Source organism: Rattus norvegicus, chromosome 14 (genome assembly GCF_021556685.1).
Source record: "Rattus norvegicus strain SHRSP/BbbUtx chromosome 14, alternate assembly SHRSP_T2T, whole genome shotgun sequence".
Lineage (NCBI taxonomy): Eukaryota > Metazoa > Chordata > Mammalia > Rodentia > Muridae > Rattus > Rattus norvegicus.
Window position 1 is genome coordinate 32,163,310 of NC_141547.1, and position 25,284 is coordinate 32,188,593.

A 25,284-nucleotide genomic window follows, 5' to 3' on the forward strand; every position below is an offset into this window, starting at 1 on the left:
GTTTAATGTTAGCAACTGGTTTGCTGTATATGGCTTTTACTATGTTCAGGTATGGGCCTTGAATTCCTATTCTTTCCAGGACTTTTATCATGAAGGGGTGTTGAATTTTGTCAAATGCTTTCTCAGCATCTAATGAAATGATCATGTGGTTTTGTTCTTTCAGTTTGTTTATATAATGGATCACGTTGATGGTTTTCCGTATATTAAACCATCCCTGCATGCCTGGGATCAAGCCTACTTGATCATGGTGGATGGTTGTTTTGATGTGCTCTTGGATTCGGTTTGCCAGAATTTTATTGAGTATTTTTGCGTTGATATCCATAAGGGAAATTGGTCTGAAGTTCTCTTTCTTTGTTGGGTCTTTGTGTGGTTTAGGTATAAGAGTAATTGTGGCTTCATAGAAGGAATTCAGTAGTGCTCCATCTGTTTCAATTTTGTGGAATAGTTTGGATAATATTGGTATGAGGTTTTCTATGAAGGTCTGATAGAATTCTGCACTAAACCCGTCTGGACCTGGGCTCTTTTTGGTTGGAAAACCTTTAATGACTGCTTCTATTTCCTTAGGAGTTATGGGGTTGTTTAACTGGTTTATCTGTTCCTGATTTAACTTCGGTACCTGGTATCTGTCTAGGAAATTGTCCATTTCCTGCAGATTTTCAAGTTTTGTTGAATATAGGCTTTTATAGTAAGATCTGATGATTTTCTGAATTTCCTTTGATTCTGTAGTTATGTCTCCCTTTTCATTTCTGAAAATTCATTTCATTGTTAATTTGGACACACTCTCTGTGTACTCTCGTTAGTCTGGCTAAGGGTTTATCTATCTTGTTGATTTTCTCAAAGAACCAACTTTTGGTTCTGTTGATTCTTTCTATGGTCCTTTTTGTTTCTACTTGGTTGATTTCAGCTCTCAGTTTGATTATTTCCTGCCTTCTACTCCTCCTGGGTGTATTTGCTTCTTTTTGTTCTAGAGCTTTTAGGTGTGCTGTCAAGCTGCTGACATATGCTCTTTCCTGTTTCTTTCTGCAGGCACTCAGAGCTATGAGTTTTCCTCTTAGCACAGCTTTCATTGTGTCCCATAAGTTTGGGTATGTTGTACCTTCATTTTCATTAAATTCTAAAAAGTCTTTAATTTCTTTCTTTATTTCTTCCTTGACCAGGTTATCATTGAGTAGAGCACTGTTCAATTTCCACGTATATGTGGGCATTCTTCCCTTATTGATATTGAAGACCAGTTTTAGGCCGTGGTGGTCCGATAGCACGCATGGGATTATTTCTATCTTTCTGTACCTGTCGAGGCCCGTTTTTTGACCAATTATATGGTCAATTTTGGAGAAAGTACCATGAGGAGCTGAGAAGAAGGTATATCCTTTTGCTTTAGGATAGAATGTTATGTAAATATCTGTTAAGTCCATTTGGCTCATGACTTCTCTTAGTCTGTCTACGTCTCTGTTTAATTTCTGTTTCCATGATCTGTCCATTGATGAGAGTGGGGTGTTGAAATCTCCTACTATTATTGTGTGAGGTGCAATGTGTGTTTTGAGCTTTAGTAAGGTTTCTTTTACGTATGTAGGTGCCCTTGTATTTGGGGCATAGATATTTAGGATTGAGAGTTCATCTTGGTGGATTTTTCCTTTGATGAATATGAAGTGTCCTTCCTTATCTTTTTTGATGAATTTTAGTTGAAAATTGATTTTATCTGATATTAGAATGGCTACTCCAGCTTGCTTCTTCTGACCATTTGCTTGGAAAGTTGTTTTCCAGCCTTTCACTCTGAGGTAGTGTCTGTCTTTGTCTCTGAGGTGTGTTTCCTGTAGGCAGCAGAATGCAGGGTCCTCGTTGCGTATCCAGTTTGTTATTCTATGTCTTTTTATTGGGGAGTTGAGGCCATTGATGTTGAGAGATATTAAGGAATAGTGATTATTGCTTCCTGTTATATTCATATTTGGATGTGAGGTTATGTTTGTGTGCTTTTCTTCTCTTTGTTTTGTTGCCAAGACGATTAGTTTCTTGCTTCTTCTAGGGTATAGCTTGCCTCCTTATGTTGGGCTTTACCATTTATTATCCTTTGTAGTGCTGGATTTGTAGAAAGATATTGTGTAAATTTGGTTTTGTCATGGAATATCTTGGTTTCTCCATCTATGTTAATTGAGAGTTTTGCAGGATACAGTAACCTGGACTGGCATTTGTTTTCTCTTAGGGTCTGTATGATATCTGTCCAGGATCTTTTGGCCTTCATAGTTTCTGGCGAAAAGTCTGGTGTAATTCTGATAGGTCTGCCTTTATATGGTACTTGACCTTTTTCCCTTACTGCTTTTAATATTCTTTCTTTATTTTGTGCGTTTGGTGTTTTGACTATTATGTGACGGGAGGTGTTTCTTTTCTGGTCCAATCTATTTGGAGTTCTGTAGGCTTCTTGTATGCCTATGGGTATCTCTTTTTTTAGGTTAGGGAAGTTTTCTTCTATGATTTTGTTGAAGATATTTACTGGTCCTTTGAGCTGGGAGTCTTCACTCTCTTCTATACCTATTATCCTTAGGTTTGATCTTCTCATTGAGTCCTGGATTTCCTGTATGTTTTGGACCAGTAGTTTTTTCCGCTTTACATTATCTTTGACAGTTGAGTCAATGATTTCTATGGAATCTTCTGCTCCTGAGATTCTCTCTTCCATCTCTTGTATTCTGTTGGTGAAGCTCGTATCTACAGCTCCTTGTCTCTTCTTTTGGTTTTCTATATCCAGGGTTGTTTCCATGTGTTCTTTCTTGATTGCTTCTATTTCCATTTTTAATTCCTTCAACTGTTTGATTGTGTTTTCCTGGAATTCTTTCAGGGATTTTTGTGACTCCTCTCTATGGGTTTCTACTTGTTTATTTATGATTTCCTGGAATTCTTTCAGGGATTTTTGTGACTCCTCTCTATGGGCTTCTACTTGTTTAATTATGATTTCCTAGAATTCTTTCAGGGATTTTTGCGATTCCTCTCTGTAGGCTTCTACTTGTTCTCTAAGGGAGTTCTTCACGTCTTTCTTGATGTCCTCCAGCATCATGATCAAATATGATTTTGAAACTAGATCTTGCTTTTCTGGTGTGTTTGGATATTCCGTGTTTGCTTTGGTGGGAGAATTGGGCTCCGATGATGCCATGTAGTCTTGGTTTCTGTTGCTTGGGTTCCTGCGCTTGCCTCTCACCATCAGATTATCTCTAGTGTTATTTTGTTCTGCTATTTCTGACAGTGGCTAGACTGTCCTATAAGCCTGTGTGTCAGGAGTGCTGTAGACCTGTTTTCCTGTTTTCTTTCAGCCAGTTATGGGGACAGAGTGTTCTGCTTTCGGGCGTGTAGTTTTTCCTATCTACAGGTCTTCAGCTGTTCCTGTGGGCCTGTGTCTGGTGTTCACCAGGCAGGTCACTTGCAGCAGAAAAGTTGGTCTTACCTGTGGTCCTGAGGCTCAAGTTCGCTCGCGGGGTGCTGCCCACGGGCTCTCTGCGGCGGCAGCAACCAGGAAGATCTGCGCTGCCCCCTCCAGGATCCTCAGTGCATCAGGGTTCCAGATGGCCTTTGGTGTTTTCCTCTGGCGTCTGAGATGTATGTGCAGAGCGCAGTCTCTTCTGGTTTCCCAGGCGTGTCTGCCTCTCTGAAGGTTTAGCTCTCCCTCCCACGGGATTTGGGTGCAGAGAACTGTTTATCAGGTCTGTTCCTTCAGGTTCCGGCGGTGTCTCAGGCGCAGAGGTCCTGCTGCTCCTGGGCCCTCCCCCACGGGAACCCAGAGGCTGTATACAGTTTCCTCTTGGGCCAGGGATGTGGGCAAGGGTGGGCAGTGTTGGTGGTCTCTTCCACTCTGCAGCCTCAGGAGTGCCCACCTGGCCAGGCGGTGAGGTCTCTCTCCCACGGGGACTGGGAGCAGAGAGCTGCTGCGGGCCGGGATCCGCGGGTCCCTCCCCCCCCTTTTAAGATAAGGAAGTTAGGGTAGTTTTTTTGAAATTTTGCTTGATTGCAACCTTGGAAGGCAATGTGAAGGCTTAGTGCTAAGGGAAAGAAGTCAGCCTTGGGGCTGAGGAGATGGCTCAGGCCTCAGCTGGGCGAGTAAGAAGACCTGAGTTTGGACCCCAAGAATCCTCATAAATGCCAGACAGGCATGGCAACACTCCTGGACTTCCAGCCTTGGAAGGAGACAGTGAAAGTCCCTGGAGAAGGCTAGTCTAGTCAGACAAGCCATGCCAATGAATTTGGGGCTTTAGTGAATGACCCTGCCTCAAAGTAAGATAGAAGAATGATTGAAGAAGATTCTAGTATCAACCTCAAACTTCCACATATGGGCACACGCATGTATGTGTATCCACACAACACATGTGTCTATATTCATGCAAATATACACATACACACCTGTACATTAAACACAAAAACACACAAAAAGAGGTTGGGGATGAAAGCCAGTCTTCAAAGACCATATACTGTATGATATAGTGAGTCATGGAAGGCACATCCGTAGACACCTAGTGCCAGAGCTAGGGACAATAGAATTACCAAAGAGCAACATTGTAAAGAGCGTTTCTTTACAATGATACAATTGTTCAACATTACACAAGTACCGGGTAAACCTCACAAAACTACAGATGATGGAGGAGGAGGAGAAAAGGAGGAGGAAGAGAAAAGAGGAAAGGGAGGAGAAGAGGAAAAGGAAGAAAAGAATAAGGAGAAGGAAGTGCAGGTGAAACAGTCAAATCTGAATGGGGTCCACCCCTAAGCTAGTTAGATAGCTAGTTAGTCCCTGAGATGATGTAAGAGCATCAATTTTCTGGTTTTGATTTTGTGTTCTAGGTTTTTATGTTACCAGGAGAATCCAAGTAAAGCGTAATTTTCTGTACTTTTTTTCCCTAATCTCTTATGAGAAACTATTTAAAAAATATGTCATTTTCAAAAAGCCAAATTAAAGAAGTAATCATATATATGATTACATATAAATGACATATATAAATGCCATGAGGTAAATATTTGAGTATTTATATGAGCAGAAGTATTACATTTTTGTGGGAAGAAAAGGTTTTCAATAATTGTTACAATTTTCCATAACAATGGCTCATGGTGTTTTTGCTTTGGACCCACATCCATGGCCTCAGGCTCTCCAGGCAAGCATTGCATCAGCAGTCACCATCTCTACTCCCATGATCCCTCAGTGCTTCTCCTCTCATCCCTGTAGACCATTTCCTCCAGTCATGATATGCAACTGTGCCCTGCTTTCCTTCTTTCCAGTCATCTCCTCTCCTATGTACAAAATGCCATCTCTTTTTATCTCCATAAAACCAGAATCCAGGACGGTATTTTCCATTTGTTGTTCATTCCGCTTTTAGTCACATCTATGTGCACATAAATGCATGCACATATTTCAGTGGAGAGTGTGACATTTAAATGTTTGAATTAGTCCTTTTTATAGCAAAAAGATTCCTAGATTTAAAAAAAAAACATAGCCACAAAGAAGAATCAAGGCATCTCTAGATCATCGAAAAATCCTCAGATGCCTCGTGTTTAGAAGGTTCTTCAAGAAGCATCTGAGAAAAGCAACATGAAATAAGACCATAATTCTATGACCTTGACCTTGGTAAAAACAAGACAACACAGAGGTATGCTCCCAGCCAGTTATTTTCTTACTGTATTAATGCCTATTTGATTGCTATTCTTTATGAAAGGAAAATATGTCTATGCCCAAACATTTCTGAATATCTAACAATCATTCCATATTGTTCAATTATATAAATGAGCTGTGAAGGGTCTTGTGAATGGTTTGCAAAACGTCACTTCCTATCTAGGTTGGACCTCTCTAATCCGAAGGCCTGGAGTAGTCTTGAGGTCAAAGAAAGGATGACCGTGGTAGCTTCGTGGAGTTGAGCATTTTCATGGGAGGCAAAATACAACTTCTATTAACTATAGTACAAGTCCACAACCTATTGGTGCATATGTTTGACATTGTGGGGTAGTAGTAGCAACTAAATTATGAAAATAACAATTAGAAGGCATTTATCAGACTTTTCCTAATATCATTCCATACCTGCACATCCGCTCTACCTTATGCTGACTTAGAAAGAGCTGTCTTGGTTCTAGTGAGCTTTGGAAAATAAGTGCAAAGCAAAACAGCCCTTCTGAGAGTTTCTTTCTGACTTGGGACTCTGGATAGCTCCATTATCCATTTCCCGGTGTTTCTTAGTCATTAGGAAGATACTGAAAATGATCCTAAATACTTTTAACATCTCAAACGATCTGATCTGGGACTCTTGGGTGTGCAGACCCCCTGAAGCCAGTGGTTTCCTCTATGTTCACAGTAATGTGGCACCAGAACCAGTACAACGCCTGGTGCCTTTTGTGAAGTCGTGTCAGAAACTTGATGCCATTCTCTGTTAGAATCTTGGATGCGTCACTTGGTGGCCTGGAACAAGTTCTCTACTCCACTGGTTAGTTTTTCAGTCAACTTGACACAAGTTAGGGTCATCTGGAAAAAAGGAAACTTCAATTAATACAATGCCTTCAGTAGATTGTCTTTTGGGCAAGCCTATGGGGCATTTTCTGGATTAATGATGGATTTGGGAGGGCCCAGCTCACTATGAGTAGTGCCAACCCTGGGCAGGTGGTCCTGCTGGTCCAAGAAAGTAAGGTGAGCAAGCCATGAAGAACAAGTTGTAAGCAGCACCCCTTCCTGGTCTCCACGGTTCCTACCTCCAGGGTTTTAGCTCCTGCCTTGGCTTCTCTCTTCATGGACTGTGACTATGAGTTTGCACCACCTTCTCCACAAATTATTTTGGTTTTGGTTTTTATTATGTCAATAGAAAACAAATTATGACATTTTCCCTAATCTCCTTGTGTCGGGTTTTTCCGGCCTCATTGACTGTGCCCCTGAGTACAGAGTCTTGGATGCACTGTCTACTTAATCTGTGACTAACCCTTCATCTATTCATCCTTCAGTCCCTTTTCTGGTAGAACCTTCTGTTTTTCCAAAGGCAATTGATTCAAAATGATTTCTGGGGAAACCTGTATTGATCCAAAGTGTTTTCAGAGGGGCCATAATTCCATTGCCTGAGAATTCCTGGGAAATGGAGTAAGCGCCTTTGTGTTCGTCAGTATAGCACACTAATCTAGTCATCACCTTCATACAGGACCCATGCCAACACAGACACACAGCACCATCCTCCCACCCATCCACCCACCTACCCATCCACCCATCCACCCATCCATCCACCCATCCATCCACCTATCTATTCACCCCATCCATCCTCCCACCCATCCTCCCACCCATCCACCCACCCATCCTCCCACCCATCCTCCCACCCATCCACCCACCCAGCCACCCACCCAGCCACCCACCCAGCCACCCACCCATCCATCTACCCCATCCTTCCACCCACCCATCCATTCACCCCATCCACCCACCCATCTATCCACCCACCCATCTACCCACCCATCCATCCACCCACCCATCCATCCACCCACCCATCCATCCATCCATCCACCCACCCATCCACCCACCCCATCCACCCACCCATCCACCCATCACCCACCCACCCACCCACCCACCCATCCACCCACCCACCCACCCATCCACCCATCCACCCACCCATCCACCCACCCATCCACCCACCCATCCACCCACCCATCCACCCATCCACCCACCCACCACCCACCCATCCACCCACCCACCCATCCACTCACCCACCCACCCACCCATCCACTCACCCATCCACCTACCCATCCACCCACCCATCCACCCACCCATCCACCCACCCATCCACCCATCCACCCACCCATCCACCCATCCACCCATCCACCCACCCACCCATCTACCCACCCACCCATCTATCACTTGTCAAGTTGATTGGTTCACTGCCTACTTGAATGTCTCAAAACACCCAGGGGACCAAAAATTCAGACTCCCCCTCCTCCTATTCCCCATTCCTCCTCTTCCTTCCTTCTCCCTTTCTTCCTTTCTTCCTTCCTTCCTTTCTTTCTTTCTTTCTTTCCTTCCTTCCTTCCTTCCTTCCTTCCTTCCTTCCTTCCTTCCTTCCTTCTTTCTTTCTTTCTTTTGACATCTCCAAAGTGATCTACTAGATTTCTCCAGCAGAAACATTGTGGTTATAAGTTCCTACTCTTTTTTTTTTTTTTTTTTTTGGTTCGTTTTTTTTCGGAGCTGGGGACCGAACCCAGGGCCTTGTGCTTCCTAGGTAAGCGCTCTACCACTGAGCTAAATCCCCAGCCCCATAAGTTCCTACTCTTACTCAGCTGTGGGCTACATCTTTCATTTAACTGCTGTTCCAGTCAGCTACTGATTGCCTACGTTGTATCTGTACATTTGAGACCTGAGAAGTGTAAGGATGAAGAGCTGAGGAAGTGGAACCCATCCTCAAGGTGAAAGAATAATAAAAATATAAATGTGTTTACTATATTTAAATTATTGTTTCACATAAACATAATGTGCATTGTATATAATTTTCATACAAACATTACATCTAATTATATTTTTATGTTTATAAAAATTGCCTATATATGAAATGGTATTAAATATATTTATGGGGTTTGTGGTTAAAGTGGAGAGACAAATTTTATGTATAGAAGTCTTCTCTTGCCTATGGTTTCATGGTCTTTAAAAGTATTAAATAGAAGATTCCAGAAATAAGCAAAAAGGCCATATTTACATAACTAAATTTCACTAAATTATATCTATTTTGATGTTAGCCATTATTATTTTCTTACTGATTAATTTATAAACTTTACCATAACCAAATATAGGAAATATAAAATGTACAGAATCTTATACTGTCCCCAGTTTCAAATCTTCTGTGCATAAGGGCAGACTACTGCATATTCTGTAACTGGGAACAGTTCTTGGGCGATAGAACGTATATGACTATGTAGTAAACAGTCTTGTTTTAAAGGCTAAGATTGTCACAAGGAAGCTGTTTCATCATAGGCTATCACAGAGAACCTTCCAGCAAGAGCAAAACAAACTGATGAGGCAAAGAGCTGGTGCCTCTCAAAGGGACCCAGAGAGGTAATTTCTGTGTCCATGGCATGAAAAATTCCCTTCTAATATGGAAGGCAAAACTGTCTACGGGGACTGTCCATAGATAGATGACCATTGTTGGACTAGCTAGAACACAGTCTATAGGCCACTCTAATAAATACATAAATATATGGACTTATTATATATTAAATTATATATTAATACATTATATATTAATATATAAAGGTGGTTTAAATGATTTAATTAAGAAAAACCACTCGTAAGGGGAAGCCCTTGGTCCTGCCAAGGCTGGAACCTCCAGTGAACGAGATTCTTGGTGGGAGGGTGGTAATGGGGGAGGATGGGGAGGGGAACACCCATAAAGAAGGGGAGGGGGAGGGGTTAGGGGGATGTTGGCATGGAAACTGGGAAAGGGAATAACAATCGAAATGTAAATAAGAAATACCCAATTTAATAAAGATGGAAAAAAACCACTCCTAGGTGCACACAGCTTCTTGGATTTTAGTTCATTACAGATGTAGTCAAATTGAATACAAGAAAAACCAAGAACAGCTATCACAGCATGTTGGAAATCACCATGGAACCTCTCCTGGTTCCTCTGTCTATGTGATTTCTTCATTCTTTGAGCTCCATGACACCATTGTATGTCCCTTCCCAGGGACAGTCTCCTTATTCTATAGAACATTTGATTTACTTCTTCATAAGATGTATCAGACAACAACATATTCTTAACTGTTTTAAATTTTTATTAAAGAAAAATTTCCTCCAAACTCTTTGAATAGCTTGGTAGCTCTTCTCCACCCCCTTCTTCAAGTCCTATGAGCTTCTCTAGAAACACAGTAGGGCCATTTCTAGAACTGTGCTGAGAGACAGGAGATCTCTTTGGGTTTGTTTTGTTTTGTTTTGTTTTGTTCTATTTTGATTTGTTTTCAGGAACCTTCCATCCCCTGTTAGGGGTTCTTGATATATCATAGCTGACCAAATGAGCCCCTGGTAGATTTTTTCATTAAGTCCCAGCTGCCCCTGAGAAAGAGAGCTCATTTATGTATCTCGTTCTGGACACTGGATAATGTGTAGCAAATGAGATGAGGAAATAATCCTTATTTTCCAAATGATGTGGGAGCAACCGGTGGCACCTGTTCACCATCATTTGTGACTTGGGCAAAGTGTGGGTGGGGTTTTATGACTCCACAGATGTGTGGGGCTGTTCTCACTACTGCAACATAAAAAGCTACAGATTGCCCCAAATCACTAGCTCATCTCTATACTCGTCTAAAATAATCACGGAGGAGATTCCCTATGAGGCCATTTTAAAAGTAACACATATCTGTTAAGAAAGCCATTACTGAAAAGCGCATTTATTCTGACTTTATTTTTTACCATTATGTGTGAACAAGAATAAGATAAACTCTAAATTAGAGTATAATTCCCATCCAATTTGACCTTTTAAAATTGTATTCTTTGTTACAACAACTATCATCTCAAATAATAAACTTGAATCATAAAATTTTTTTCTCATAGGATCTGTGATTTCAAAATTGCTGGATATTTGCTGCTCTATTTTCAAACTTAAAATGAGTTACTAATTTAAGATTAAGGGTTTGATTGCTCTTCTATGAATTACAGTTTACTCTGAGGAATGTGCAGAAATGTTCATTTTCTAAGTCTTTCTCTCCATTATATAAGGAAAAGTCAGTTCCAAGGATTGGAAGCTTTGACATAGAAAGAGGGTATTGTGGACCATTCTTCTAAAAAGCCAGGCCCCTGTGTTTATGTCTGCAGTGAAGTTTGCCTTCACAAGCTTTGGAATCTGCTACAATGTGGCGCAGAAAGGGCTCAAGCCCACCATGAACAGGGACTAACAAGGAAGAACTGGTTTGCAAGCCAAGGCCTTGTACTCAGGGTCTAACTTGGCAGGTATGACCTGCTTGGTGATTCTCAGAAGCAGCAAGATGGCATCAAAAATCAAGAGGCAGGGCTGGAGAGAGAGCTCAGTGGTTAAATGAGACGGCTGCATTCCAAGAAGACCCAGGGTAGATTCCCACCACTCACAGGGAGGCTCACAACCATTCGTCACTACGTCTCAGGATATCTGACACCCTATTCTGACCTCCATGACACTTCATGTGCATGGTGCACAAACACACATGTAGACAAAAATACATTTTAAAAAAAGATAGAAATAAGCTAGGAATATAGAAATGAGTGAAAGGGGAATGAGAATAAATCTGTACAAGGTTCCTGGAAGCAAATGGGCAGTTGGTCCCTGGCCAGATTTCTCGAACTTTCTGATCATTTTTTTGTAGTACGACCTCTGATATCAAGGTCCAGACTACCTCTCACAGTGTCAGGGTTTGGGAAGACCCTTGCCCCAGCTCTGGATTAGGTGCTTCAGCATTTTCTCTTCTCATAAGTCCAACGATGTGTCATTAACATATTTTGGTAGGAAATTTACTCAACCAAGAGAAACAAATGACTGACGATAGACTCTGAGTCTGACGAGAGACCGGAGCGGTGTGTCGAAGACGATGCCACCACCACCGTTAACAAAGGAGGACATAGATCCTAGCTTTAAGGAAACCGAAAGCTTTTAGGGAATTGGAATGTGATCTCGAGACAATAAAATATCACATTTAGCAGAAATAAACCAATGCCAATGAAGAAATAACTCACGCAAACACAAGTTAATTCTGAAAGTGCTAGTTCCAGGCACCAATACTTAGTACTTAAGTTGCCTAGCAAATGTAAATCCACTAGCTTCAGACTGAGGCTTCAGTCTATAGACAGTTGGGGGTTTTCAATGACAAAGATATTGTGGCACTTTTGTATAAAATCCTCCTCTCTCCTGGTTTTCTTTCAGGGCTAGTATGGCTGTCACCTCTGTGTACAAAATCTCCCACTTCATCATAGCTACACGTACATCACTGTAGCATTAACTTGTTCAGCTGAAGCCCTGGCAGGGAGCTACAGCCCTCGACTATAGGTGTCCTTCAGCATCTTTTGATGACTGGTTCCAGGGTCCTTGAAGATTCCCAAATCTGTGGATACTCAAGTCCTCTGTTTAAAAGAGTGTTTACACTAACCTATGAACCCCCTCCAAACTGCCCATCTTCTAAGTCATCTCGAGGTTACAAATGAAACGTGAATGTGATGTGAATGGGCGTCATGCCTCATTTTATAGCTCTTGAGTTTGCAACCACTGCCTTGGCCTTCTAAGTGAGTTTGCACCATCATGCCTGCCTCGGTGCCACAGTGGTGATCCAGCAGCCACTACTGAGACTGATTGGAGCCAGATGCTGTGGCACACACACTTTTGATCCTAGCACTGAGGGGCAAATGCAAGCTGATCTGAGCTCAAGGCCAGCCTGTTCTACATTGCTCCAAATCAACCAGGCTAGAGAGTGGGTTTCTGTTCTTTCAGAGATATTAGCTACTTCTTTTGGTTTATCGACCCCTCATATGTTTATTGATCACATCTACAGTGCTTCTGCTTTCTGATCATGTCACATTTGTTGGGTCCAAAGTATGTCCTTACTATTTTCAAAGCCAAGATTAGTTGTGGTGGTGATGATGGAGGTGGAGTTGGTAGTGATGGTGGTGGTAGTGATGATGGTGGGGGAGAAGGAAGGGGAGGAGGAGGAAGAGGAGAAGGAAGAGGAGAAGAGGAGGAAGAGGAAGAGGAAGAAGGGAAGGAGGAAGGGGAGGAGGAGGAAGTGAAGGAGGAGAAGGGGAGGAGGAGAAGGAGAAGAGGAAGGGGAGGAGGAAGGGGAGGAGGAAGGGGAGGAGGAAGGGGAGGAGGAAGGGGAGGAGGAAGAGGAAGGGAGGAGGAAGGGGAGGAAGAGGAAAGGGAGGAGGAGGGAAAGGAGGAGGAGGAGGAAGGGGAGGAGGAAGGGGAGGAGGAGGAGGTTGTGGTGGTTCAAGGGATAAAATTAGGCCTTTGCAGGTCAGCCAAGCGCTATACCAATTGATATAGCTCTGGCTCCAAAGTCAACTTTTAATGATCCTTCCTCTGAATGTTCCAGATGTACTAGAGATTTTCCTGGGTCCTTGAACTAACAGTAAAGTAATATACATCAGGTTTAACTGAACTAAGAGCATCTTACTTGACTGAACTAATGAAAATTATAAGCAATTAAAAGTTTGTATTACTTTAGCAAAAAAATCACTTAATTAATATATCATTTATTAGCTGTCATTAAACCTTTCTTAATTAAATCAGATGGGAAAGTTAAATTAAAAGGATGAATGATTTCCTAAAGGGAATAGAATTGTGATTGCAAGCATCTTTGAAATTACTTTGCTTGGAAGCACAGCATCGTGCCATCCAGCGGGGACCTGGAGCTCGAGGAAGATGGATTGCTTATACAGGTAGAGCTTTATGGCAGCTTGAAGTCAAGAGGATTATTTTCCAGGCATGGCGCTGTTCCTCTGTCTTCTACTTCAGTCGAAATAGCTACTCGTGTTCTTGATTGAGAATTCAACGCAGCCAGGCAGCTAACGTTTATAGATTACCTCTAATAGGCCAGACATTTTATTTTGCTGGGAGCTGACTATTATCTGCTCAAAAATAGACTCCTTTGAGAATTTGATGGGATTTGGGGGCTTCAACAATAGAACGATAACTACATGGTTACTCATGTATGGTCACCCCAGGATTATTCTTGTTCACTCTCAGAAACCATGTAGAAACCATGTAGAAACATCTCAGAACCCTTTCTCTGAGTTCCACCTACTAAGTCCCTTGTTTTGTGCACCCTGTTCTCTACTGCAGCCATTCAGGCTAGGAGGACTGTCTTAGAGCGTGTCATCTGACCTCTCCAGGTCCATGGTTTGTTAAGGAGAGTATAGATGAAAGCCTTCTATTTCTATCCGTGCACAGTCTTTGATCGCTTGCTACAGATGTACCTGTCTGTTTATATAATCTCTTCCTGCTGCCCACATTTTTTTAGGTGGCCGGAGTAGAAAATGATGGCAGAAAATGGAAGAGGAATTAGAGAATTATCTAGGAAGTAGAGATCACACCAATGTCTCAAGAAGAAGGGACCGAGGCAGTCTAGATGGCAAAATGGTCCCAGATAGTACACAGTGACTGTGAAAGTCAGGATTTAGTTCAGCGTTTCTTTACCTCCTGCCCACAACTCTTTCTACCATGCCATAGTGTGTGGAGAGTTATCCTTCACTAATGCCCACACCTGGGTCTCGGTAGATTAATGATTCTATGTTGAGGTGCTGCCAAATGTCAACTGTTGTCTTAGCGAATGGAGAGATTCACCTTTAGCTAGAGGTGTGGCTAGGGAAAATGTTTTTATCCTTGGTTCCTTGGTATACAGTTATGAAATTCAGGTAGATCTAGAAGTCAGCAAAGGCTGCTCACTTGTAGCAATGGCCCTGGTGTTATGAGTTGTCTTCCAAACCTGCAGAATGTGACCGTAAGATCTTGAAAGATCCACCTGCCTGAGAATGGAGTCTCCCTCAGTGGAATGGGACCCTTCTATATCAATTAACGATCAATCAAAACCCCCACAGATTGATCTCATCAAGGCAGTCCCTCGGCTGAGACTCCTTTGTCAGGTGACTTTAGGCTCTGCCATATTGACAACTGTTTAGGACAGACTCCAAGATATGACAAATAACGATTCCCATGGTATATGCCATTATCCCTCCTTCCCTTTGTCTTAAAACTGGTGTACAGGCTGGTTTTGTGTGTCAACTTGACACAAGCTGGGGTTATCACAGAGAAAGGAGCCTCTCTTGAGGAAATGCCTCCGTGAGATCCAGCTGTAAGGCATTTTCTCAATTAGCGATCAGGGGTGGAAGGGCCCATTGCGGGTGGTGCCATCCCTGGGCTGGTGGTCCTGGGTTCTATAAGAAAGCAAGCTGAGCAACCCAGGGGAAGCAAGCCAGTAAGCAGTACCCTCCATGGCTTCTGCATCAGCTCCTGCCTCCAGCTTCCTACTTTACGTGATTTCCTGTCCTGACTTTGGTGATGGACAGCAATCTGGAAGTGTAAGCTGAATAAACCCTTCCCTCCCCAATTTGCTTCCTGGTCATGATGTTTGTGCAGGAATAGAAACTCTGACTAAGACAAAAGGTTATGGGATTTTCAAAAGTAACTGTTGGTGAGGATTGGAGAAAGTCACACATGCACATTGTTGGAGGGAAATCTAGAATGATGCTGAGTACTTCGAACATAATCTGGCAGTTCCTCCTGAATGCAGAATTATTATATGACCCAAACATTCCATACGGATATAATCCACGAGAATAGAAATACATGTCTGCATATGATTATACATTATTATTCATATCTTGAATTCTTACATAATAGCAAAAATTATGGATACAATCTAGATGTTTATTAACTGGTGAATAGTTAGGTAAAATGTGATATGTATCACACACTGGAATTTTCAACTGCAGAAGGGAAGGAAAGGATAAACATAAACAACACTGTGCTAAGTAAAAGAAGCCAGACTCAGAAGGCCGATTATAGTATGCACTCATCTATATGAAATGGACAGAATAGACAAATCTACAGAGGCAGGAAGAAGAACATTGGTTGGTTATGAATAGGGAATTGGAGGTGGTGGGAGGCCATAGCTAAGGGCGCAGACAGCTTCTCAGGCTGGGGGGGGGGTGTTATTCTTTAACTAGCTGATGGCAATGTCTGTATAACAATACTTGAACACTTTAAAGGGCTGGGTTTTACACCATATAATTATATTTTAATTTTAAAAACATTTTGGAGGAGAACATGCTCATTTAAAAGAATAGTGTGGTAGGACAAAGAAGAATGGCCCCCAAAGGCACACAGATTTGAATGTTTGGTCACCAGGGAGTGGCATTATTTGAAAAGACTAGGAAGTATGGCTTTATCGGAGGAAGCATGTCATTGGAGGTGGGCTTTGAGGTTTAAAAAACCCACAGCAGCCAGTATGGGTCTACCTTCCTGATGCTTGTACATCTGGATGTAGAACTCTCAGCTGATTCTCCTGCACCATGTCTGCCTGCATGCTGTCATGCTTCCCGTTGTGATAGCAACAGACTGATCGAACCTCTGAAACTCAGAGCCAGCCCCAGTGAAATGCTTTCCTTCATAAGAGTTGTGTGGTCACGGTGTCTCTTCACAGCCAATAGGACACAGACTGAGACAAACAGCAAGTTCCTGTTTTTGATAGCGCACACAGAAACTGTGCAAGGTACTTAACGTGGTTACCTGTGCTTAGCGGGACTTCCAGCGGAGGAAGAACTGAGCTCATGGGAGACTCGAGAAAATGAGAGTTTTCAAAGACATAAAATTTAATATTTAATGTGATTTGTGGCTTTAATATTTTAGATTATTTAAGCCATGGGGGTGTACTGTGCTATTAAAAATTAAGAATAAGAGGTGTATGCTGCACTGGGGGAATCTTCTTATGTGGTCATGAAGAGTAAATGCAGGTCTCACATGTGTATGCAGCTCTCTAGCACTGAGCTTCAAGTCCAGCCTTTTTCACCTTCCCTTTTGTGAATCAGATTCTTGCTAACTTGACTAGAGTCTCATCTAACCTTCCTCCGGAGCTGAGCTTATGGGTGTGTCCCACCCCACTCCTTATATTAGAATATCATCACAGTTTGGTCTCCTATATATGAGAAATTGAGTACACACATATACTTTTTGTTTTAAAAATATTTGATTAATTTGTAATTTGTAAGTCGTGTTAGCTTCCTTTACAACCTATAGTGATTGATTTACATCCCGAAGAACCCTTTCTCTTAGAAATGCAGGAGTTTTCTAAGACTGGCCTTTCTTCTTTGTTTACTTCTTTTTCCCCCTACATTGAAGAGAAACGAGTTTATGTCATACATATCTAAATATACAGATGTGTGTGTGTATATATGTATATATGTGTGTGCATATGTCTATACATATATGTAAACACACATATGTGCTGACATGATTAGTAAAACAAAATACTTTCACACAATACTCACACAGTCTTTGGGATTCTTCAGAGAAATGGGAGATATATGTCTTTGTATATGCACAGATATGTAGATTAACTCATGGTAATTACAAACATTTTAACATTTTAGGATTCTCACTTAAAAAATACAACGTGTTCCTATTCGCACGTAATATCGTACACGTTTTCCCAAGTAGCAATTCTGTCTGGGAGCCAAAGGAGGCCGAATCTTCATACGGTTCTATTGTCTCCAGCCGAAAACTTGTTGGCAAGCTCTGGATTCTGAACATCTCACCACATCCACACGTGACAGATGCATGGCCGAGTTCCAGCGCAGGAGGTTGGACGACTCATGGGGAGTTCGCCCTGCGAGGCTAGTAATTACCTAAGTCCGCGGCGCGCGGTATTGGAGCCCCGCTTTAGCGTATCCCGCTGAGCCACTGCGTCCCGGCCAGGCGTGTACTGAACTCCACTTCCACTTAAGCCAGACCTTAGGATACTTCTGACCTTTCCTGTGCCACCCAAAACAATGAAAAAGTAAGGAGGAAAGTCATCAGAGAGAGAGAAAGGTTAATGAAAAGCACACTTATCAAGATATTTGTCCTTGTGTCTGTATTTCTGGAGCCTCTCTTGACCTTGTAAGAGGCCTATGAAATCAAGGGGCTCTAAATCTTAAGGTTCCTTCTTTCATGGTTAAATCTGCCCCTGCTCATTACTTAGAATTGGAAATGTTAACAGAGGCATGGGCTGTGTAATGATGACTCCATGATGTACATAAGGGTGTAATACATTGTTGCCTGGATACATCCTCCATGTATCATAGAAAGCCTGTAGACCAATGGTGCGGCTCAGCAGGTTAAAGTGCTTGCCACCAAATCTGATGAGCAGAGCTTAATCCCCAGAACCCACATGGTAGAAAAGGAAAACCAACTTCCACAAGCTGTCCTCTGATTTCCCCATGTGTGCTGAGGGGTGCACATGTCACCCACCAAACAAAGAAGTAAAAAAAATAACATGTAACTTTCAGGTGTGTGTGTCCTGTATGTGTGTGTATGTGCAGTTGGGCGAGTCTGTGTGTTCATGCACACAGCCGCCAGAGGTCAACGGGTATCTCCCTGGGTTGTTTTCTACCATTTTTTGTTCAGATGGAGTCTCTTGCTGAGCCTGGTACTGACAGTTTAGCAAGATTGGCCGGTGAGCTCCAGAGAGGCTGCTGTTCTCACCTCCACAGCACAACTTCGACCTCAGGTGCTCTGCACCACGCTGGGGATCCAAACTCAGGCTGTCAGGCTTACACTGCAAGCACCGTACTGGCTGAGCCATCCACTCAGCCCCAAACATGTAATTCATGACACATATGACCTAGATATGTTTTTGGAAAGTTATCTGTGCATGAGTCAATATTTTAAACGCGTGGTAGTCAAGTTATAAGCAACATCTATGGTATTCTGTCGCTCAGTCTCACCATTAGAAATACCGAATGTCAGAATGGGATCCAGCTCCTTGTTGGAACGCTTGACCAGCATGTGCAAGGCCCTGGGTTCGATCCCCGCTCCCAAATGTAAAATAATGCAAAACAAGAAGGTGTTGTGTAAAGATGAGATATAAAAACCACTGCGTGTGGTTTTTTTTTTTATAAGCAGTGTGAGAGTGCATGTCCTAGAATTTAATCCACTGAAATGTGTATCCTTTTTCATAATACAGTAATGATGAAGGCTGTACCTCTTTAGATGCCCCCATGGGCTCATGCCCTCACTGATGCAACATTATTTGAGTCAAAGCTGTGAGTCTCAACATCAAACAATTCCACCACATTTCACGTTACTTTTATTTATTTAGTTTTATTGTCTTTTGGGGCACATGTGTGTACTATAGGTATTTATGTGTGGATACACATGCAATTGTGTGTGCATGCACATGGAGGCCAGAGGTCAGCCTCTTACAGTATCGCCCTCACCTTATCTTTTGAGATGGTGTCTCTCACTGGCTACTGATTGGCAGGCCATCGAGTTCCAGGGATGCATCTGTCTCAATCTCCCCACATCACCACTGCCCCAGCTTCTACTGAGGTGCGGAGCATCTGAATTCCTGCCATGCTTGCACAGTAGACGTTTTCCTGGCTGAGCCATCTCCCCAGCCCTTGAGTATTTTTGAAGAAAATTGTTCAGCAACTATTTTAGTAAAACCAAACAGGACAACCAGTCAAAAATCTTCCAAATATTTCCTCATTTAAAATTATTTCTGAGACCCACAATTGCATATTGTGGCAGCCGTGTGACTCTACCATAAGCAAGGGATACGCTGGGTCCTAGAAGATACCGAGGGGACAAATGATTCCTCCGGCGGAGCTCATTCCCTTCATGGATGAGAATCCTTCAAGAACAGGCACAGTAATTTGTGTAGGTGTGTTTAAAATGGTTCTATTGCACCACCGTAACTCACTAGAGAACGTGCCAAGCTATGTGGTCACTGCATTCTAAGTATTCTAAGTGTGATTGGGTGGATCAAGACATAAATTTGGGATTCCAAAGAATGAACATTTGGATAGCAAAATTAGATTAATGGCCATTTTTAAATCAATAAACCTAATATATCTGATTTGCACATCCTAACCGTATGATAATGTTGGCATGTGACTCATCCGATTCCATTTAAATAAGTAATGTCATTTGTGCAAATCAATGAGGACATTGCCTGGCACAAAGAAAATATGTTAGCATGTTAATGCAACCACTTCCTTCTAGTTAAATTTGATAAAGACACCAGTTAGGAATCATTATATCCAAGGTTATGCTGGACTGTCTGAGAAAATATATCTGTTTAATTTAAGTATAAATGTAGCTCATGATTTTAAAGGCCAGAGAGTTAACAAAATTTGGGTTCCATCCTGTGAGAAGCAGGAAGAGTAGTATCTAAAAGATTATAGCATTCTCTTTACTCTGAGGAGGTTTTAGCTTTTTTGCCATAATTTCTGAATAAAACCGTGTGAAAGCAGTTCTGTGCTGTTACTAAACTTGGAGGCTGCCACCCAGTGAGACAGAATGGGAGCTGAACTCTTATTGAATGAATGGAGCATCGGGCCAGCAATGAATGGAAGTCTTCCAGGAGAAATGTTTAATTCAACTTGAGCCTTAGGAAACCTGCTAAGACAAGCAAGGGCTTGACAGGTCCATCACCTCCCAGGATCAGGAAACTGAATGAGAACTCAAGATCCAAAGTCCCATGTCAGGTGGGACTCGGGTTCGAGAAGAGCTGGGACTGGAAATATGATCTCGATGGAGTTCATGTGCAGAGACCTTGGAAAGCTTTGCTCTTTCAAATTCACTAAATTTCTATTTATTTTTGTTTCTTTTTGTATTCCTTCAGATGAAACCTAAGCACCTTGTGTGTTAGGCAAGTACTATACACTAAGTACTACTCACTGAGTACTACTCACTGACTACTACAGAGTACTATACACTGAGTACTACACACTGAGTACTATACACTGAGTACTACACACTGAGTACTACACACTGAGTATTATACACTGAGTACATCACACTGAGTAGTATACACTGAGTACTACACACTGAGTAGTATACACTGAGTATACATACTGAGTACTACACACTGAGTACTACACACTGAGTAGTATACACTGAGTACTACACACTGAGTACTACACACTGAGTATTATACACTGAGTACATCACACTGAGTAGTATACACTGAGTACTACACACTGAGTACTATACACTGAGTATTATACACTGAGTACATCACACTGAGTAGTATACACTGAGTACTACACACTGAGTAGTTTACACTGAGTACTACACACTGTGTACCATACACTTTCTCTTGGTTTTTAAGACAGGATCACATTTTCAGCCCAGACTGGCTGCAGACTCACAGTCGCTCTGTCTCCCTCTCTGAATGCTAGGATGACAGGTGTGTACCAGCATATCAGACTTCAAAGCTCTCTCATTTGATGGTCATTGTTCATACATTCCTTGAATGAACTTTTAATCTAGTAAGCGCTGTTGTTATAGGTTTAAATTATGCTACATAGAACATTAAAAAGTGAGGTAGAGTTAACTGTTGATCATTGGGAGTCTTCATACATTTTCTCAGGATTTTCATTAATCTCCTTTTTAGAGGAGAATTACTTCACTCTTACATGCTTTTAACATATTTTTATTTAAAAATTTTGTTTTAAGATTTTCATACATGAGTGCTGTATTCTAATTATGTCTCCTCACTCAAACTCCTCCCATATCCTCTTCAAATTCCCACTAAAATTCATGATCTCTTCTTTAATTATTATTGTTCATATGTATGTATATGTAAATCTATATACATATATATGTATATAGAAATGCAAGTATCATATAAATATATCTGCTGGAGGCTATTTGAGACTGAGTACCTATTAGGGACTCATCCCAGGAGGAGACTGATTGTCCCCCTTCCAGAAGCCACTAATTGCCCGTAGCTCTTCAACTAAGGATGGGTCTTCTAAGATATTCCCCATTGGCTGGCACTATCATTGTTGAAGTCTTTTTAAAAAATATTTATTTATTTTATTTATTTACTTATTCTCTACATATGAATTCACTGTAGTTGTCTTCTTACACACCAGAAGAGGGCAATTGGATTCCATTACAGACGGTTGTGAACCACCAGGTGGTTGCTGGGATTTGAACTCAGGACTTCTGGAAGAGCAGTCAGTGCTCTTAACCACTGAGCCATCTCTCCAGCCCCTCAAGTCTTTTTTAGGCAATCATACTATTGAAGTTTCTGGGGTGAAGATCCCCTATCTTATACAGAAGACACAATCTCACAGCAGACATCTTGGCCCTCTGGCTTTTACAGTCTTCTTAGTGCCATTGTTGCTTTCCAATAGCACACCATCCATGCATAAGTTTAACTGCCTTGCCCTGATTAGAACACACTTCCCGTCTTTGTGTCAGACTCACTTGTATGTTACTAAGACTTAACACAAGTATCCCTTATTCATGACATAGCCCTACGTCTTTGTCATTGTGTCAAGAGGGTGGCTGTGTATTCATTTCCATCTAGGTATCTATGCCTTCTTCTTTCTGAGCACTACAATCAGAAGCATTTCAGCATGGCGCCCACCATCTCTCCCTGCATTGTTTTCTATTCCTGGCTGTCTCTCCTCTGCTGTGGGCTCGCTCCTCGGGAGCAGAGTACAGGTTCGCCATGACATATCTCAAGCCATGACTGGGCTGACACTCCATAAATATGTATTGAAATAAATGTTGAATAGATCTATGGGTGAGTAGATGGTTGTGAGGAGGGGAGGTAAATGGATGACTGATTCGGACTGGATGGTTACCTAGAATTCTACTCAATGAAATGTGACCGTGTGGTGTACACAACATGAGATGATCTCACAGCAACTGGAAAGCTAAGACTCAAACCCAGAACTTTCAACCCAGCACTGGTTCCTCTCTATGCTTCCTACATTCAAGATGCTAGGTCTGGGGACATAGCTCATTGGCAGAGCAGTCACCCAGTACATGCAGGATCCTCAGTTCAATGTCTCCTATTGCAAATTATTATGTCAGTAAAATAGCAATAAAGCTAAAATGGCAAACTTTGAAACGTTATGTAACAGGTCAGTAATGTAGCTTGTTCAGGTTATTAAGTGGGTCTTTTTAAATGGGAGAGACAAAGAGAGTCTCTTCCTTCAATACATTGAATTGCCCTTTGGTTGCTAATGCCCCTTCCTCATCTCATAATGAAAGGGTTCATTAAAATTTAGTTGCAGCTGTCTTTGGTTTTATTAATAAAATGTTAATATAGGTGTCGTCTAAACCCAAGCTAATACAAAAATTTGCTTCAAATTGAGTTTATTTCATGGAAATTTTCCCTCCCTACCTCCTCTCTGTGATTACCTCAGTGGTAATGGAAATGCTAGGATGTTGGATTCAGAGCCCCTGGCCAGATGTTGCCTTCTGTATATCATCCCTCCCAAGTTCTCTATAGCCCACCCCAGATAGCATCCTCTGAAGGAGCTTCCATGACCCTGTCTACAAAGTGAATGGAATTGTATCCACGTCCCAGCAGGGCCTGAGCACCACATGAGAATCTGCCCTACAAGGTTCAGCACGCAGTAGATAAGATAAACATGTCAGGTCTTCCTTCTGTGAATTCAACTCATTACAAAATAGACCTTTGAGTTCCTCAGAGCAATTAGATCAGTTCAAAGCACAAATCTTGTCTCGCAAAGCAACCTGGGATTTCTTTCCCCAAAAGATGAGATCACACTCATCCTTCCCACAGTCTCCTCCGTTCTAAGGATTCCCTCATTGTTCCTTACTTCCCCCAGGAGGGTGCATGGATGAGATATTATGCCATGATGTTTAGTGGGTTGTCATGTTCACAGACTTCAGTTGGAGAAAGACACCTCTCTTAGGATTTCAGGTTGTCGCCAAGGAAACAAGGAAGTTGATTATGGAGAAGTCCTGTTCCCTCAGTATGCTGTCACCGCGCTCCACATCTGTGGATGAGTTCAGACAGAAAGAGAACTAAAGTTCATTCTGCCTCACTCTGTGCTGAGATCAGAGCGCCTCTTTTCCTGGTGCTGTCTGCAAGGAGACTTCAGACTTGATTATGCAGTCTTCCCAGAGCCGCTATTAGAGTCTAATATAGGTACCATTTCATTTTTAATTGTACATATGTGATTAAAACAGACATCTAAATTTTTGCATGTGCTTCTAGAGACTAGACAACTATCAATTTTGAAGCCGAGGGCGTCTGTACTATTTCATACAGAAGAGGGAGTCTCATGAGAGCATTCAAAGAAGGGAAACCATACCAGAGCTCTGGGATACATCGGGCTCCCTATTTGATCCTCACAGTGGCCCATGAGTCAAGCATTACCTGGATTCTACAAGCTTAACAATAATAACAACACAACTGGGCTCCACAAAGGTAAGAATTTGGCCTGAACTCTTACCTTCTAAACTGCAAAACACGAGTCCAATTCCAACTTAACTGTTTCTCTCTGTTCCCTCTCCTCCTTTTCCTCTCCCTCCCTTCTCTCCTCTTTCCTCCCTCCCCCTCTCTTCCATACCTTTCCCTCCTCTCTTGCCCACCTTCCTCTCCTCCCCTTCTGGTCCCTTCCTGTCTTTTCTTTGTACACACTAAGCAAGCACTCTACCATTGAGCTATGTCTCCCTGTCCCGATTCCCACTTATAATGATATCAACATTTTGCCATAAAAATTCAAACACACAAATATGGATACAGGTAAGCTGGAGTGAGGTCCTCACACTTAAATTTGAACAAAGCATCTCACAGGCGCTGGTACGCTACGACAACACAACAAATTCAGACACATGAACCTGTCCACATGAAGTGAGGATATTTTATGTGGAACAGATGATAATTATTAAATTTCCCTTTTGGCAGAACTTATATTTAATCATAATAAACACTTTAAGATAGAATGTAAGGGCTAAAGAGACCACAATATTTTAGTTTAGACATAGCAGGCTTATTAAAATGTTTTGTAATCTCATGCACATGGCATTGGAACAACTTGATTTCCCCCTCAACCAACATTTGACACAGGAACATTAGAGGCATGTGGTTATAATGCTCCAGCATGGGGGCTGGGGATTTAGCTCAGTGGTAGAGCGCTTACCTAGGAAGCGCAAGGCCCTGGGTTCGGTCCCCAGCTCCGAAAAAAAGAACCAAAAAAAAAAAAATAATGCTCCAGCATGGGGAGGCCGAGGCAGGAGGATCACTTCAAATTCAAAGCAGGCCTAGTTTACAAAATGTGTTCTAGTCTACTGAGGGCTACATAGTAAGCACCTGGTATGTGTGTGGAGAGATTATAAATATATCACATATAAAGTAAAAGACTCATTCATATGGGGAATTAATAAAATGGGAGTAAATTATTTCCCCGCCTTCCAAGTAAGGACTTCTCTGACATGCATGTTCGTGCTAACACCTCACTGTCTTTCTAAATAGTAATCATTAACTTTTGCCACTAGAACAATTTTCTTAAGCTTAATAAAAATACAACCCTCTGCTTAGGTATGGTAAATGATATTTTACTTGGTGGCCTAGCCCATCTGTGTGTGTGTGTGTGTGTGTGTGTGTGTGTGTGTGTGTGACAGAGACAGAAAGAGACAGAGACAGAAAGACAGAGAGAGAGAGAGAGAGACAAAGACAGAGACAGAGACAGAGACAGAGAGACAGAGAGAGCTCTACATGGTTTTTATAGCAAAAGTTTATATTTCCATTTTATTTTACTTCCGAAGAACCAAGAATAGGTCTGTTACAAAACTTCACATTTTCTTTTAAAACATTTTTTAT

General features: G+C 41.9%; 1 long non-coding RNA gene across 3 annotated transcripts in view; it reads left to right on the forward strand.

The window, feature by feature from the left end:
• Window positions 1–25,284, forward strand: part of LOC102556008 (uncharacterized) — a 66,569-nt gene that overhangs the window by 28,795 nt on the left and 12,490 nt on the right. For all 3 annotated transcript variants that reach the window (XR_015637388.1, XR_015637389.1, XR_015637390.1), the window contains exon 3: window positions 23,677–23,889. This is a non-coding gene — a long non-coding RNA (uncharacterized LOC102556008). The remainder of the gene's footprint in view (window positions 1–23,676; window positions 23,890–25,284) is intronic.